The sequence below is a fragment of the Leptonychotes weddellii genome, chromosome 1, assembly GCF_054177405.1.
Source record: "Leptonychotes weddellii isolate Sample4059 chromosome 1, ASM5417740v2, whole genome shotgun sequence".
NCBI lineage: Eukaryota > Metazoa > Chordata > Mammalia > Carnivora > Phocidae > Leptonychotes > Leptonychotes weddellii.
The window spans coordinates 141,181,274-141,196,041 of record NC_138369.1 but is presented as its reverse complement, the minus strand read 5'-3'; the positions used below and the strand labels follow the sequence as shown (position 1 = coordinate 141,196,041).

Below are 14,768 nucleotides of genomic sequence, written 5' to 3'. Positions count from 1 at the left end.
AGACTTTTTCATTGCCAGGGATGACTAAAGAAAAGAAGGAGAAGTATTAACCTGTGGCGTGGTGGGCACGGTGCTTTGACTATTACTTGCTCTCCAGCGGTCCAGTAACAGATGGCCCAACAGAGCGGACACTGGTTTGGTCCGACTGTGCTGTTGCTGCATGCTGGCTATGAAACACGGAGCAAATCCCTTCAGCTCTCTCGGGCTCAATTGCTTTTTAAAACAATGGAGGCGGGGAGATGGGTGTGTATGATTTTGTTATGGTCTCCTCCAGTTTTAATATTCTGTCTTTTATGAAAAACTAGAGAAGATCAACAGTTCTTTTTTTTTTTTTTAAGATTTTATTTATTTATTTGAGAGAGAGCACATGAGAGGGGGGAGGGTCAGAGGGAGAAGCAGACTCCCCGCCAAGCAGGGAGCCCGATGCGGGACTCGATCCAGGGACTCCAGGATCATGACCTGAGCCGAAGGCAGTCGCTTAACCAACTGAGCCACCCAGGCGCCGGATCAACAGTTCTTTTAAAAAGAAAATACACAAATGGATGTTATCTCTCTTGAGCCACTTTCGCTATCTCTTAGGTAAATGAACTGTGGGAATAAGAAACTGCTAAAAAGATCTCAAGAATGAAAGCCCAAGGCTGTTATAAGATTGGAGAAGGTGGGCATCGATCTTTTCTGGAGAAGGAGCCCACGCAGCTGGAAAATGGAGGCAACCGCCTCTGAGTTCCGTCCCGCGCCAACCCTGACAGTGACGCTCAGCTTTGCCACCCCTGTGTATCACAGATGGGAGCTCCAGCGAGCCGCCAGTCCGGACTATTATCCTCCCTCTATAAATAAACAAAAGCCCTTAAAGGTGACGTGACTTGCCCAAGGTTACAGGAACATGGCAGTGTGTCCAGTGGAACTGTATGTGTTGGCGACATCATAAGCAAAAGGCGGAAGAGTGAGGGACAGATCTGCACCTCCTCTTAAGTTCACAAAACAGTGGTCAAGGGCTCTGGAAGAGCTGCAAGTTTGCTTTGGATCCTGAGACCATTTGTGTCCTCCTGCCCCTCCCTGAGCTGCTGCCTCCCAGCTGCCCTGCCCAGGGTTACTCACCTAGGGGGTTGCTCACTGGGTGCTGGTGCTCATGTCCCTTCTTGTAAGCTTCATAAAAGGCTATTTGTAATGAAGAGAAGGCACAACAAGGAAGAAGAACAATGCATCAAAGATCTTCCCTGAGGGCTTGAACTCAAAAGGCAGTTTTCCTGGGAGAGACTCTGGTTTCCCTTTTATATTCTGCAGAAATGAATGGTCATCAGGATGACTGACAGAATTATGACGTTCCAGTCCAACGTGGATAATTTTTATTTTTCACCCCTGGGGTTATTTCACTCCTCTCTGCTCTACTTCTCCCACAAAAAGGAAAGTATAATGCTTGCTCACTGTGACAATGGGAAAGCAGCCCAGGGCAGTACCGTTCAAAGGAAACTGCTAATCTCACCAAGCACCAAGGCAGGACTGGAAGTGCTAGTAAGAAAGTGTGTAGCATCACAGCCCACGCGGGTCTACTTATCACTTCAGACCCATGCCCAGGGAGCTCTAAGGCCCTGCAGAACCATATTCACAAGTCATGGCTAGGAACTTCTGGCCCCACAAAAAAAGCACTGAAAGAAATGAGGCAACAATGGTCTCATGTCTTGGCAGCATTCAGAGGTTGCATCACTTTGCTATCCATTTTTTTTTTGTCCCTTTTTAAAGATGAGAGAGGGAAAGACAATATTAGTTACTATCACCCAGGGATCTCTGGTAATTTTTGGAGTGATGGGGAACATCATGAATTCAGTAAGAATAGACTGATTTCCTGGCAGGTTCTTCAAGTGACTTTTCACACTTCTCCGTTTGTATGTTACTGAGTTTTCATACTTCTTCGTTTTGACTCTATTTCCAATATCTAATTGGCTTCTTCTCAGGTAGTCTCTTGGGGAAAGGGATGGGTAACACAGTAATGCATAGTTGATACTGTCCACAATCATATTAGCTAGGCTCACTTTTCAGAAGCCACAAAGCAACCAACCAACCACTAAAATTCACCCTTGGGTTACCCACCAAATACATTCAGTTAAGGCAGGTTAGGAAGAAAATAAGCTTATGATTCAACAGTATACCAACCCTTAATGAGGCCAGAGAACCAAAATGGCCCGCGATTCCAAGAAACATTATCAATGTCAAATGTAGCTCAAAAACAGACCTCAGTGTACTCTCATGGGACAGTCTCATACATTCTCTAATGCTGATAACCAAGTGACCAAGCACCAGTAAGTACTGTCACAGCTCCTTCTATAGAGTCCGGGAGCACACCGTCACTTCTTGAACTGAACTGAATTCCCAGTATTGGGCTGGATTCTCCAGCCTTGTCAGTCTTCTAGTAGGAGAAAAAGTGTTTCAGGAGCAATAGAAAGCCCTGTTTTCCTACTTTCCAAAAGCCATCTGGCCATTCATACATCTACCCTTAGTCCTCACTCAGCACACAGTGAAGGGAGTCAGAGTCCATAAGTGTTCTATCTGTGCCCATCACTCTGCCAGACAGTGAAGGTAAGGAGGGGCTTATCCAGTAGAGACTTTGCAGAAAATTAAGAGACTGTTCCTAATAATCCCATGTTTTTACTGCCCACTAGTCTGAAAGGCAAAGAGGCAGCATTTTCAACAGAGGAAATTTTCATGCTATAAATCTTCAGGCATTTGGGGGCACCAAGTGTTTTGATGTAATTGCAGTAAACCTAAAATAATTTACAAGTTGTGTGTGTGTGTGCAATGCATGGAAAGAATTTTGATATGAGAAAGACATTAGATCAGTTTTGCAGAAAGAAAAATCTTTAAACTATTCCTGGATGTAGGTTACAAAAAATCTAGGTACTTGTTTAATTTCTGGAATTAATTAGCAAATGTTTGTCCAAAACATGGGCTTAAAGGACTTCTATTGATAGCATAGCCCTTCTCTAAAATTGCTGCAATGCATTTTGATCATTTTTAGAAAAGGCGCACTACAAGAAGCTTTGGCATGTAAAACATTCTTCTGATATGTCTACACGAATCTCAGGGTCAGTTAATTATATTGAACTTCATATGTCTTCAAGTAACTTGTGGCATGCCAAATTTATATCTCATAACTATCTTATTTTACATGATTTGTTAAGTAAGATTAACCAATGAAATTTGAGTAAACTGATCAACGGATACAATGGCTGAAGCATTATTTGGTTACACTGTGTGCTTAGCCCAGTCTCCAGACATATTTTTTTCTCCTATTCTGCGGACAGACTCTCTGACCATGTCTAGTTATGCTCAGTCTTTGGCTGTTCCCCTAAAGGGATTATTTGAGGGTCACGATTTTTCCTCTTTGAATGACTGTCTGACATAATTCCCACTGGGATACTGCTATTTTTCATATCAACTTATATCAGAAGTTATTAATTCCCAATTGCCCCAAGCCAAGGTCATAACAGCAGGTTGGAATCAAATATTTTCTATTGTTCTAACACAGATACAATAAAAAGACATTTATAGAGTGCCTAATATATGCTTGACGCTCTGCTAAGTGCTCTAGATACAGAAACGAGTAGCTCACAGTTTTGCCCAGAGGAAGACCAATATCTTGTAGAGCAGATGGGCAGATGAGCCAACTATCCTAAGAAAGAGAAAATATAAGAGTTAAGATAGTTGTGGTGGCCATGACTAAGGAAGATTTGATTCCCTGGAGAAGGAAGGTAGGGGGAGGGTTCAGAGAGATCCCTCTAATTGAAAAGGCAGAACAGGGAGAATTAAAACCTCACCCTGAAATAGAGTCAGTGCCTCATTCACATTCCTTGAACTTGGAGCTTTAATTTAGAATCGTTCTCTGCAGCCCAGACCTCACATGCTCTCCCAAACCCCGGGAACCTTTGCCTGGTGAACTGTCTTGTTATAAATCTGATCTCTAGTCAGTTATGACTTGAATTTCATCTATCCTGGGAGCAACCTGAAACAGAGACAAAGAACAAAACACTGGAGAAATAACAGAGAAGTCTTCTGATGTCAGCAGCTCGTACCAGTTTGGAAGCTCAGGGTTAAAGGATAGGGATGACTTACCCACACCCATCCCAACAGCCTCCATTACCATCCGAACTCCAAGTCCGACTTTAGCACCACTCAGCTGAAGCAGGAGGTAAGCTGGAAGGGTAAGCTTAGTAGCTGGAAATCCTTCTGAGTTTTCTTAAGTTGGCTTAGGTAAATCTTTAGTGTGTAAGTGAAAATTTTCACCATCTTAAACAGCGCACCTACTACCTGAAGCTGGGCCAGCGTGTTGTGGAGTTGTCTGATTCTTTTAGAAACTCAGATGGGAAGTCACACTCCTAATGGATCAACTCACATGTTGGTTTCATTCTTTCATCCACTGAAGGAAAGAATATATGTAAGAGTTAATTAGGATAGATTTGACTACCCAAATACTTAAAACTCCTTTTACAAATACCATACGGAAAGGTAAAAATAGAAATGGTGAACAGGAAAGTATATTTGCAACATAAATAACAGGCAAAAGTTTGCTATCCCTGAAGAGAACTTGCAAATCCATCCCAGCTAGAGGCAATATCCCAGTAGAAAGCTGAGCAGAAAATGAACTGACAGTTCTCAAAAGAAGAAAGATAAATGACCTATAATCATTTGAAGAGCTGTCTAGCCACACTAAAAATGAAATAAAGCAAATCTAAATGGTGAGATAACATTTCCTTTTTATGAGATTGGCAAAATTTGGGTAACACCAGCCATCGGTGAGCAGGTGGCAAACAGGTGCTTTCACACACGGAGATGATAACAAATGCGAAATGCTGCAACCTCCTTTCTTAAGGGCAGCTTGTCAAACCACATAAAAATGTCTCACGGTGGGTAATTTCTGACTTAGCAAATTCACTGCTAGGACTTGCTGTTAGACAATAATAGAAGAGTGCATTAAAAATTTCCCATAGTACACATGTATCTACGTAAGGCTTGTTTATACCTGCAAATTTTGCCAAGGGCGGGTGGAAGCCACAAAGAGACATGCGCATGCACGAGGATACTGGGCCGCAATCTCCTAGGATGAGCTCCATCTAGCAGCCCGGGTTCAGAGCTTGAACTCTGTCACCAATAGATCCGTGATTACATGTATGTCTACCAGTTACGAGCTGTGTGACCTGGGTGAGTCATTTGACCTCTGTAAGCCTCAGTTATCTCATCTTTAGAAGCGAGGACAATACTACCACCTGTGTTTTAGGATTGAGCCGAATTGGGTGAGAGTATGAAAGTGACGCGCTTGGCACACCGCTTGCAGAATAACCACTGCCACCGAGCCTCTTGATCCAATGCAGTCAGCTTCTGCGCAAAATGACAAACTAGACAGACCCAAGGTTTTACCTCTTCATCTTCCCAAGACCTTATTAAAAGAAAAGCATGTTTTGGGGCCCCTGGGTGGCTCAGTCAGTTTAGCATCTGCCTTCGGCTCAGGTCATGATCCCGGGGTCCTGGGATTGAGTCCCGCGTGGGGCTCCCTGCTCAGTGGGGAGCCTGCTTCACTCTCTCCCTCCCTCACCCCCTGCTTTCCCTCTATCTCAAATAAATAAATAAAATCTTAAAAAAATAAAAACATGTTTTAGGGGCACCTGGGTGGCTCAGTCGTTAAGCGTCTGCCTTCGGCTCAGGTCATGATCCCAGGGTCCTGGGATCGAGCCCCGCATCGGGCTCCCTGCTCGGCGGGAAGCCTGCTTCTCCCTCTCCCACTCCCCCTACTTGTGTTCCCTCTGTCGCTGTGTCTCTCTCTGTCAAATAAATAAAATCTTAAAAAAAAAAAAAAGCATGTTTTAAAAAAGAATAAACTCAGAGAAGAAGATGTTACCAAAAAAAAGAACAATCTAAATACATTTTCCTTAGTGATTAAAATTATTACTGTTATAAAAAAAATGGATAGTCTGGAAAACCATGTTGAAGAAGTTTTTTTCAAAATTTAGAGCAAAATGACATTGGTGGAAATGTAAGGTAAACAGTAATTAAATAGTAATAACGAAAATTAGATAGCCAACATATACTAAAAGCACTTGAATATGTGCCAGGCACTGATTTATACCCTCTCCATGCATTATTTCAATCAGTCCTCCCAGAAAATCTGTGAGGTAGCTAGTAATATCATTCCCTCTCTTTACAATGGGAGAGATGAAGAAGGCCTTAAGCAATTAGGAACTTTCCCCCCAGGTCACAGCTAGTATGTGGTGCATTTAGAATTTGCACAGAGCCAGGGTCACTGTGCTGGATTGTCTCTGTCACCTTGGCATGTCTGCTGCCCCTGCTAAGGACCTCTCTGCATCACAAAGAAGCAGGACCTGCATCTCCCAGACTGTCCCCCGCCGCCCCACGTTTCAGGTTAGAGCCTGCAGGGGGTATCTGTAATTTGGAAGGTGGAACAATAGAGGCGTTGTTCCCCAGAGCAGTGGTCATCAGACACACAGGCGGAAGATGCCTACGAGGTCTGAAGCAGCTGCAAGGTGAACATCACTGCTGGGATTGCACACTGAGCTAGTCAGTAACAGTTCAAGAAACTTGCCCTCTTCCGGCCTTTCCAATGTTTTTTCCTTGTATTAAAACATTTCTTACTGAAAACACACAGAAAGGCTTTTGTTTTCCTGATCAAACTCTGACTGATTCAGGCACGAAACACTGAGACCCAATCCAGGAAGTCCCACATCTAACTAATAGGTGTCCCAGAAACAGCACAGAAAATTGAAGGGGAAAAAATATCCAAAAGTAGAATCTTAGTGCTCAGAAGTCACAATGCTTAGGTTAAAAGAGCTCATGTATAGCAAAATGAATTTAAAAACAAACAAAAAAACCCCAGTGAAACAAAGAAACAAACAAACAAAAACCCAAAACAACAAAGCAACCTGTGATATTTTAGAATGCCAAAGATAAAAGGAATAAAAGAACTTTCAGAGAGGAAAAAAAGGAACAAACAAGACTGTGAATTAGACCAGCTTCTGACCTCTCACAACATCGCCGATGGGTGCTCGAAGGTGTTGGGGAAATGCCTTCAAAGATCTGAGAGGACATGATTTCAACCCAAAATTCCGCACCTAGCCAAACTATAAATGCAAGGTTAGAGTAAAATATAGACATTTTTGGTAGGTAAGGTAAGGATCGCAAAATTTTAACTTCCATGCACAACTTTTTAAACAAGGATGGAATCCTAGTTCACTTAATAAACTTTCCGTAGCATGCAAGATGATGTATAATCACTTTAATTCTATAGGTTTATTGCCATGAGTATTAAAAAATATATAGCATAACAAGCTTTCACATTCACGTATATTATTTAGAACAAAAGTTTTGGAGGTACTTAGAAAAAAAAGAAATAGGGGCGCCTGGGTGGCTTAGCTGGTTAAGCGGCTGCCTTTGGCTCAGGTCATGATCTCAGGGTCCTGGGATTGAGCCCCACGTCGGGCTTCCTGCTCCGCGGAGAGCCTGCTTCTCCCTCTCCCTCTGCCTGCCGCTCTGTTTATCTGTACTCTCTGTCTCTCTGTCAAATAAATAAAATCTTAAAAAAAAAAAAAAAGAAATAGTATTTGAATATGGCAAGACTGTAAAGAGAGGACATGAATGACTGAAGTTTGGGAAACACTTGGCTAAAGTAAATGACAATATATTATCTCTTCCAAATATATTTCCATTTTAAAAGAAGAGACTTAAAAGACACTGCAGAGGCCAAAGCAGGAACTCATCGGCCATAGCAAGGGCAGGACAGAGGAGCCCTGGGACTGTGGTTTGTGACCCGCCCCCGAAGATAGCCCCATTTCCTTTGCTTAGACTCCATATTCCTCGCCCTCCCCATGGAAGCCTCTGGCTGTTTTGGCTTTCCCAGAAAGGGTTTCCGGCAGGGAAGAGAGTGTGAGGACCCAGGTGAACTGAGGGCTCTGAATTGCCTACAAGATCCATTTCTCATGATAAAGTAGTGCATGAGCAACCTGGCTCATACCAACACCTTTATTTTTCCTTCCTCCTATTTCTATTATTTTTTTGTCTTGTTGGTTTGTGCTTTTCTGTGTAATTTCAAATCTTATTTGGAGTGAGGAAGAGTTTATCTAAATAACATTAATGACATAAGCTCACTAACCTGGGGGCACACTGGAATTTCTGGTCCTAAATTGCTGGAATTAACCTCGTAGTCAGGGTGCTTGGTTCCACAGACAGACGCTAACTCTGCTTTAAGCAGGAAAGGAATTTATTGGAAGGCTGTCACATTGTTGACAGAATGGGTAGGAAGGCTGGAGAGCAACACAGGAGGAGACGTGGATGATAAGAGAGCCAAGATGGCATCACAGAACAGTCCAGAGGCTGTCACACCCACCTGCTATGGTTCCACTGGCCACAGCTGGACGCCCCCCTCCCTCAGGGGCACTGGCCATCATCTGGGAAGACCTCCCGCACATCTGCATTCCTCAGCCAAGCTCAAAGTCTCTGGCAGATGCAGCTGGTGGCCTGAACTGCCAGGGAACTGGGGGAGGAAACAGCGGGCCCTCCGGGCTTGGGTCTCCTTATCAGGATTCCCTGCAATAGGAAGACAGGGTAGGCAAGAATGACAAAAGCCCACTTTGCTTGGTGACTTTGTGAGGCCCTAGCTGAGCAGCCATGTGTCTCTTTATGCTCACCTCACTTCCCTGGTTACATTGAGCAGTTGGCAAAACAGAATGTTGGTGTTAGAGTAATTACATTAACATAATATCTATTTCCTTTTCTTTCAAAGTCAGGATTCAAACATGAGTTTCTCATTTAAAATTTTGGAGTCTTTTTATTTGTACTTCTAAATAAACTTGGACAAGGCTGAGGAGTATTTCCTGTCAAATTCTATTGAGACATACGTTTCAGATTACCTGTGAGTCTTTTTCATTTACAAGAAAAATCCCTTTTGAGGATAAGTTCAAAGAGACTGAATTTTCTAATGTAATTAACCACCGACAATGTAAGATCCTTATTTCATGAATTCTTGAGAGAGATTTTAAACTGTGATAGTGCAAAACCACTGAACTGCTTAACTTGAGAACTAAGTAGATGTCTCTAGTAAATTCTGGTAAAAAAAAAAAAATCGGTGGGGAAACAAAGACATCTCTTTTAGTGGTGTATGAAAAATGATGTAGGTACATATATAAAGTAATTAATATCAACTATGGGCTGATACTCTGCACCCAATTATATTCACAAGCAAGATTTTTGTTTTACTGGATCTGACTCTACACTGAGTGATTACAGAAACATTCCCCATGTTTGTTTTAATCTCCTTTACATTTTATGTCCTGGAGGGTGGTGGTGTTCAATTTAATTTGTCAACCTATGTTAATTTTACAAGAATCCAGATCAAACTGCTGTGTAAACAAGGAGTGCGTTGCAGAGTTTTTTGGTGATTAAGCTGGAGAAGTCACAGCCGGACTCAAAAATATGCTGCCAGGGGTGATTTTTCATTTTTCTTCCTATAATTTTAATGGCTCCAATGAAAGAGCTGTTTTCCTTTAACAATAGTATCCTTGTTAAAAGTCCTTTAAAGAGCTCTTCCACTACACTGAAACAGTCTAATTAAACCACTCATATAACAAAGATACCAGCAGTTGCTAAATCCAAAGATTATAATTCCATCTCACGGCAGAAATTTTTAAAGGTGATTTTTTTTTCAGCATTTAGCTCGATTCCCAGTTTAGGGGACTCCTGTCCATTCAGCATTTCTTTGCAGAGATACATCATTCATCTGTGAGACTTACTACAATGGGATATTATTTTCCTCAACAGAGGCTGTTATTGAGACTGTGGATTATCAAGGCAGCTGTCCGATTAAGTTTTTATAAAGGATTAGGGGGTTATATGAGCACCCAACAGCTGCACCAGTGAGGATAAAACTGGGGTTCCTAAATCGTATGCTTCTTGGTATATGCAATGAAATGGTATATTCTTTACCCATGCAGCAAAATACTCATATTTAAAGGGAAAATCAAATTAGGAACAAAACCTCATTCATCTGAGAGCAAAACACTGTGTGAACAAAAATGAAGAATAAACAGAAATATATAAAACGTTGCCCTCCTCTGGAGGAGTCTCCCATGGTCTCAGGTGGCATGATGAAAAATTTCAAAACACTAAATAAAATTAAAGATTTAAGGAAAAGTTTGAGGCATTGAAGAAATTCTGTGAGTTAGTGCGTGAGTCACTACTGAAGAATATGGATATCTGCTATGGAATCTCAGAGGCAAGAGCACTTTGGGGCCAGAGGTTAAAGAAGATAGTTGATGTCATTTATCAATGAAGACCTCTGAGAAAAGTCATCAGGATTGTCTGAAGTGCACTGTGTTAAAGTTGAAAGTGACCCAGGAGAACATCTCCTCCTCCAGTGGTCCCTAAACTTATCTGTTGACAAGAATCAGATGAGAAACCTGCTAGAAATAAAAGAAATAAACTAAAATAAAATAAAAATTTAAAAATAAACAAATTTTAAAATAAATAAATAAATAAATAAACTATATGGTGCCTTCCTCAGCCCTATTGAACATATATGCCAAGGATTGTGTGAACCTTCTTTTATTAAATTTTAAAGAATGTTTAACTGACTCAGAAGGCCCAAGAAACTGTATTTTTGCCCCAGGTGACTATTTTCAACCAGAAATTTGAGAAAAACTCTTCTAAGTTAACTTTGTGAACTCAGAAAACAAAACATTACACAAGTACTAAATGTGAAAAACAAAAACAAAACAAACCAGATGGGGACAAAGATGCATATGTGTGTGTGTGTGTGTGTGTGTGTGTGTGAGTATGTGTATATGTGTGTGTGTGTGAGATCACCTTCAGGAGGAGCAGGGAGAGAAAAAGTGTGCAAGGTCCAGGGCCAAAGAGCTATGGCCCAGTGTCTTTCTTGTAATTGACCCTCAAGAAATACCTGGTACTGGCTGAATTAAAAATGAAGCAAAGAGGGGCATCTGGGTGGCTCAGTAGGTTGAGCGTCTGATTCTTGATTTCGCCTCAGGTTATGATCTCAGGGCTGTGAGATGGAGCCTTGTGTCGGCTCTGCGCTGAGTGTCAAGCCTGCTTGAGTTTCTCTCTCTCCCCTCTCCCTCTCCCTCTGCCTCTCTCTCTCCCTTGCCCTCTGCCCTCTCTCTGCCCCCCTCATTCTCCCTCTCTCTAAAAAAAATAAATAAATAAAAATAAAATAAAGAAAATGAAGCAAAAACAAAACAGGTTGTAACCCTCAATGATGACCTATTTATTACCACCTTACATTCAATTCATTTATAAAGTCTCTGTTGGAGACACAGGCATGCACCTTAAAGAGTCTCTTGTGGACTGTGTAGCAAGACTGAGTGAAACACTCAGTACCTGGGAAAAATGTAAACACCAGGGGAGATTTGAAGTAGAGAGTTGAAATTTAAGAAAAGGAGACTCTGGGCTGTGTCACAGAGAACATATCCCGATGCTTATATTAGATTGTGGTAGATTTTGCTAAAGCATGTGGTAGAATGAATAGTTCACAAAATAATTTTAAACTGGCTTCGAAGACCTTGAAGAAAATTACTTAAAAGTAGCCCAAGCCCTCAGCAAACCACAGAAACATAAACTGCCATCTGGGGGATAATCTCACTGTGACAGGATGGAGCAGATGACCTAATGCTTTCTCCACCAGCTCCCACCACGCATGCTCAGCTTCTCTGCCTTCCTCTGCCAGGGGCACTTTCTAAACTTCAGTGTGTGTATGTGTGTACATCTTTTTGCAAAAGAAATGCCTGTATCGTATCCTAGTACATTCTAAAATTCTCTTTTCGTACAGACTCCCGCTTTTTAAAAAGATTTTATTTTATTTTATTTATTTATTTGAGAGAGAGAGAGAGCAGGGGAGGGGTAGAGGGAATGGAGAGAGAGAATCTCAAGCAGACTCCACGCTCAGCATGGAGCCTGACACGGGGCTCAATCCCGAGGTCATGACCTGAGCCGAAACCAAGAGTCAGACGCTTAACCGACTAAGCTATCCAGGTGCCCCTCCCCACTATTTTAATATTGAATTTGTGAGTCACTTTACTAAAAAGTTGATTTACAAAACAAATAGGAATAATAATGTTTTGACATTAATGGTTTATTTCTTGACTTTTTGAGTATACACACACGCACACACACACACACACACATATATATATATATTTTTTTTTTTTAATACCAGCATCAGAGTCTACTAGGAACATCAAATTGTCACTAAATTTTTTTCAAACAAAATATTTCAAATGTATTTTTTTGCTGTGGGCATAGTTTGAAAAATGCATGCCTTGACATTTTTCACAGGACCAAATCCATGGGAAGGGTGAGTCAACAACCATGATGAAATCATGACTCTACTAGACTCGGGAGAGACGGATGCAACACGTCATACTTTGCTAACGGGTCCCATCAGGGTGGGGTCCCAGCCACCTGGAACCTGTACATATCACTCAGGATGCCAGGATGAATGTAGAGTTCACAGTGAAAGAAAGGAAAAAGAAAGATTACTGTTTCTCAGAGCTGATTAGAGTGAAAATGTAATTATATGTATTATTATATTATATGTAATATAATATATAATATAAAATTATATATATATAATTTTTTCAATTGTCTATATTTCCACATCTATATATCTATATCTCCCATATACATGTACACAGGCAGTAGGGAATTTTTGTTTTAGCATGTAGATTTACTGTTTGTACCAGTTGAGTTTAAGATGACAAAAAAATAATAATAATAACACCTACTAAATGCCAGCATTGGACGTTATCCAAATCAGTCTTCATAGCAACCCTATGGTTATCATTTTTTCCCCAATTTATAGGAGAGGAACCCAACCCAAGTCTCAGAGAGGTTAAGTAACTTGTCCAAAGGCACACAGCTATTAAGAGGTAAGTCAGATTTTGGCCTCGGGCTTATCTTTTTCCAAAATTTTTATTCAAAATTTTATGTTGCGATTAAAATATTTATTTTTGTTTCATAATAGTGACAACATGCAATCTGTGAGGCAAGGGTCTTTGAGGCAGAGAATGTGGTGTACGTGGCAGAAAGGGAAGGCCACGTGAAGGCCCAGTATCGTCATTTTCTCGCATTGAATTTGGGCTGGAGCCACCACACTTCTGCAACAGCGTCTCAGGAAAGATCGCTAGGCAGGGGCTCCCCGTCCACCAGGTCAGGGTTTAATACCCATCACACACCTTGTCTTCATTCGCATGGGGCTAACCCACACTCGGGGCCTGAGTTCTTCTGTAAGTCTACAGTGAATTAGAGTCAGACTGGCTTAGCAGCACTAAATACTGAGCAAAACTCTTTTGAAACGCAAAAATAGTTTCTGGCAACAGAAACCAAGTTTTCATGCGTATTTTACCTTATTTAGAGATGGAAGCTGGACCCCAGAGACCCTGTCAAACCAGAACTTCATGTTAGTGAATCTTTGTTGAGATAAAAGAACATGTCCCACCCCAAAGATGTTAAACACAGGTCATATCCATAACCGTAGTTTCTATTTTCTGGCAGAGTTGAATAAAATTTCCTACTATTTTTCTATTAGGAAAAGTAGCATCTCACATGACAAGAAAGGCTTTTGTAACAAATTCGCAAACTTGGAATAATTTTTATTGAAAGTTAGGCTTACGTGGTTATTAAAAGGCAGATTTGTGTTGGACTGGGGGCCCATTTTACACTGGTCTCTGGAGAAGGAACTGGAGGGAAGAAAATTTTTTCTATTTTCTTGTCTCTGCAACGTGCATTCAGTTTGAGTTTTTCCCACTGAGAGGCAGGTGGGACCAGCGAGCCCAAGACCAAGACAAAGCTTGCGTCAGAGCTTACAGTTGAAAACTGAAGCCATGATGTCTCCCATTTTCAGCTTTAGTTGCTTAACCCTGTGTCATGAATTTTAGGAAGGGCAGGCAGGAGACAGGGGGACAGGATGCCACGTGGCTCGTGTGTAGCACTGTTCAGAGCCTTTAAAACCAAGCATGTTTGGAGTGCTGACCCTGGTTCTGCCATTCTTTAATTCAACCTAGAACCACAGATTTAGTCAAACTTATTTTTCTCTTCTGACATGAAGAGTAACTTGAAGCTAATTGCCCAGACTGGAAATTGAGCAAGTGGTTCCAAAAACAGAAGTGGGCTACGCATGCACAGGGGAGTGGATAAAGCTCAAAGTCGCCTCATGCACGTTGATTCAGAAAGGAACGGACGCTGTTGATGAAATTTATCACACAAGATGGGATTGAGAGCAAATCCTTCATCCTAAAAAGGACAGAAACCCAGAAGGGAATGACTGGGGAGAATGAGTCACTAGCAGCTGTTAAGAATCACAGACATCTATTCCTGATTTAACTCTCTCCTTTATCTGCCCCAGAAGCCCGAGGTTCTCAAACTCTGGCTGCTCGGAATCAGCTTGAGGGCTTGTTAAAATACGGATTGCTGAGCCTGATCTTCAGAGTTTCTGATTCAGTGGGTCTGGGTGGGGCCAGAGACTCTCATTGCTTGCGTTTCCTGGTGATGTTGCTGCTGGCCAAGGGTACCGAACTGTAAGAACCCGGGCTCTAGGTAATACCCATTTCAGAATTTAGCCCAAGACCAGTTTATCTACCAGGAAAACCAGCGCAATATTTTTTTTAAAAAATGGTACTGTCAAGGTAAGCTAAAAGCCGGAAGGAGAAGCCAAAGGACCATATTTTATCGAACAAGTGATGCCCCCTATTCTGGGGGAT

The 14,768-nt window shown here is 41.6% G+C and overlaps 1 long non-coding RNA gene across 1 annotated transcript in view; it reads right to left on the bottom strand.

The window, feature by feature from the left end:
* Positions 1-3,509: 3,509 nt before the first annotated feature.
* LOC115943515 (uncharacterized) overlaps positions 3,510-14,768 on the bottom strand; it is a 12,696-nt gene continuing 1,437 nt past the window's right edge. Inside the window, exons 2-4 of the long non-coding RNA XR_014138329.1 lie at positions 8,387-8,586; positions 3,813-4,411; positions 3,510-3,667 (exon numbers count right to left, since the gene is read on the bottom strand). This is a non-coding gene — a long non-coding RNA (uncharacterized LOC115943515). The remainder of the gene's footprint in view (positions 3,668-3,812; positions 4,412-8,386; positions 8,587-14,768) is intronic.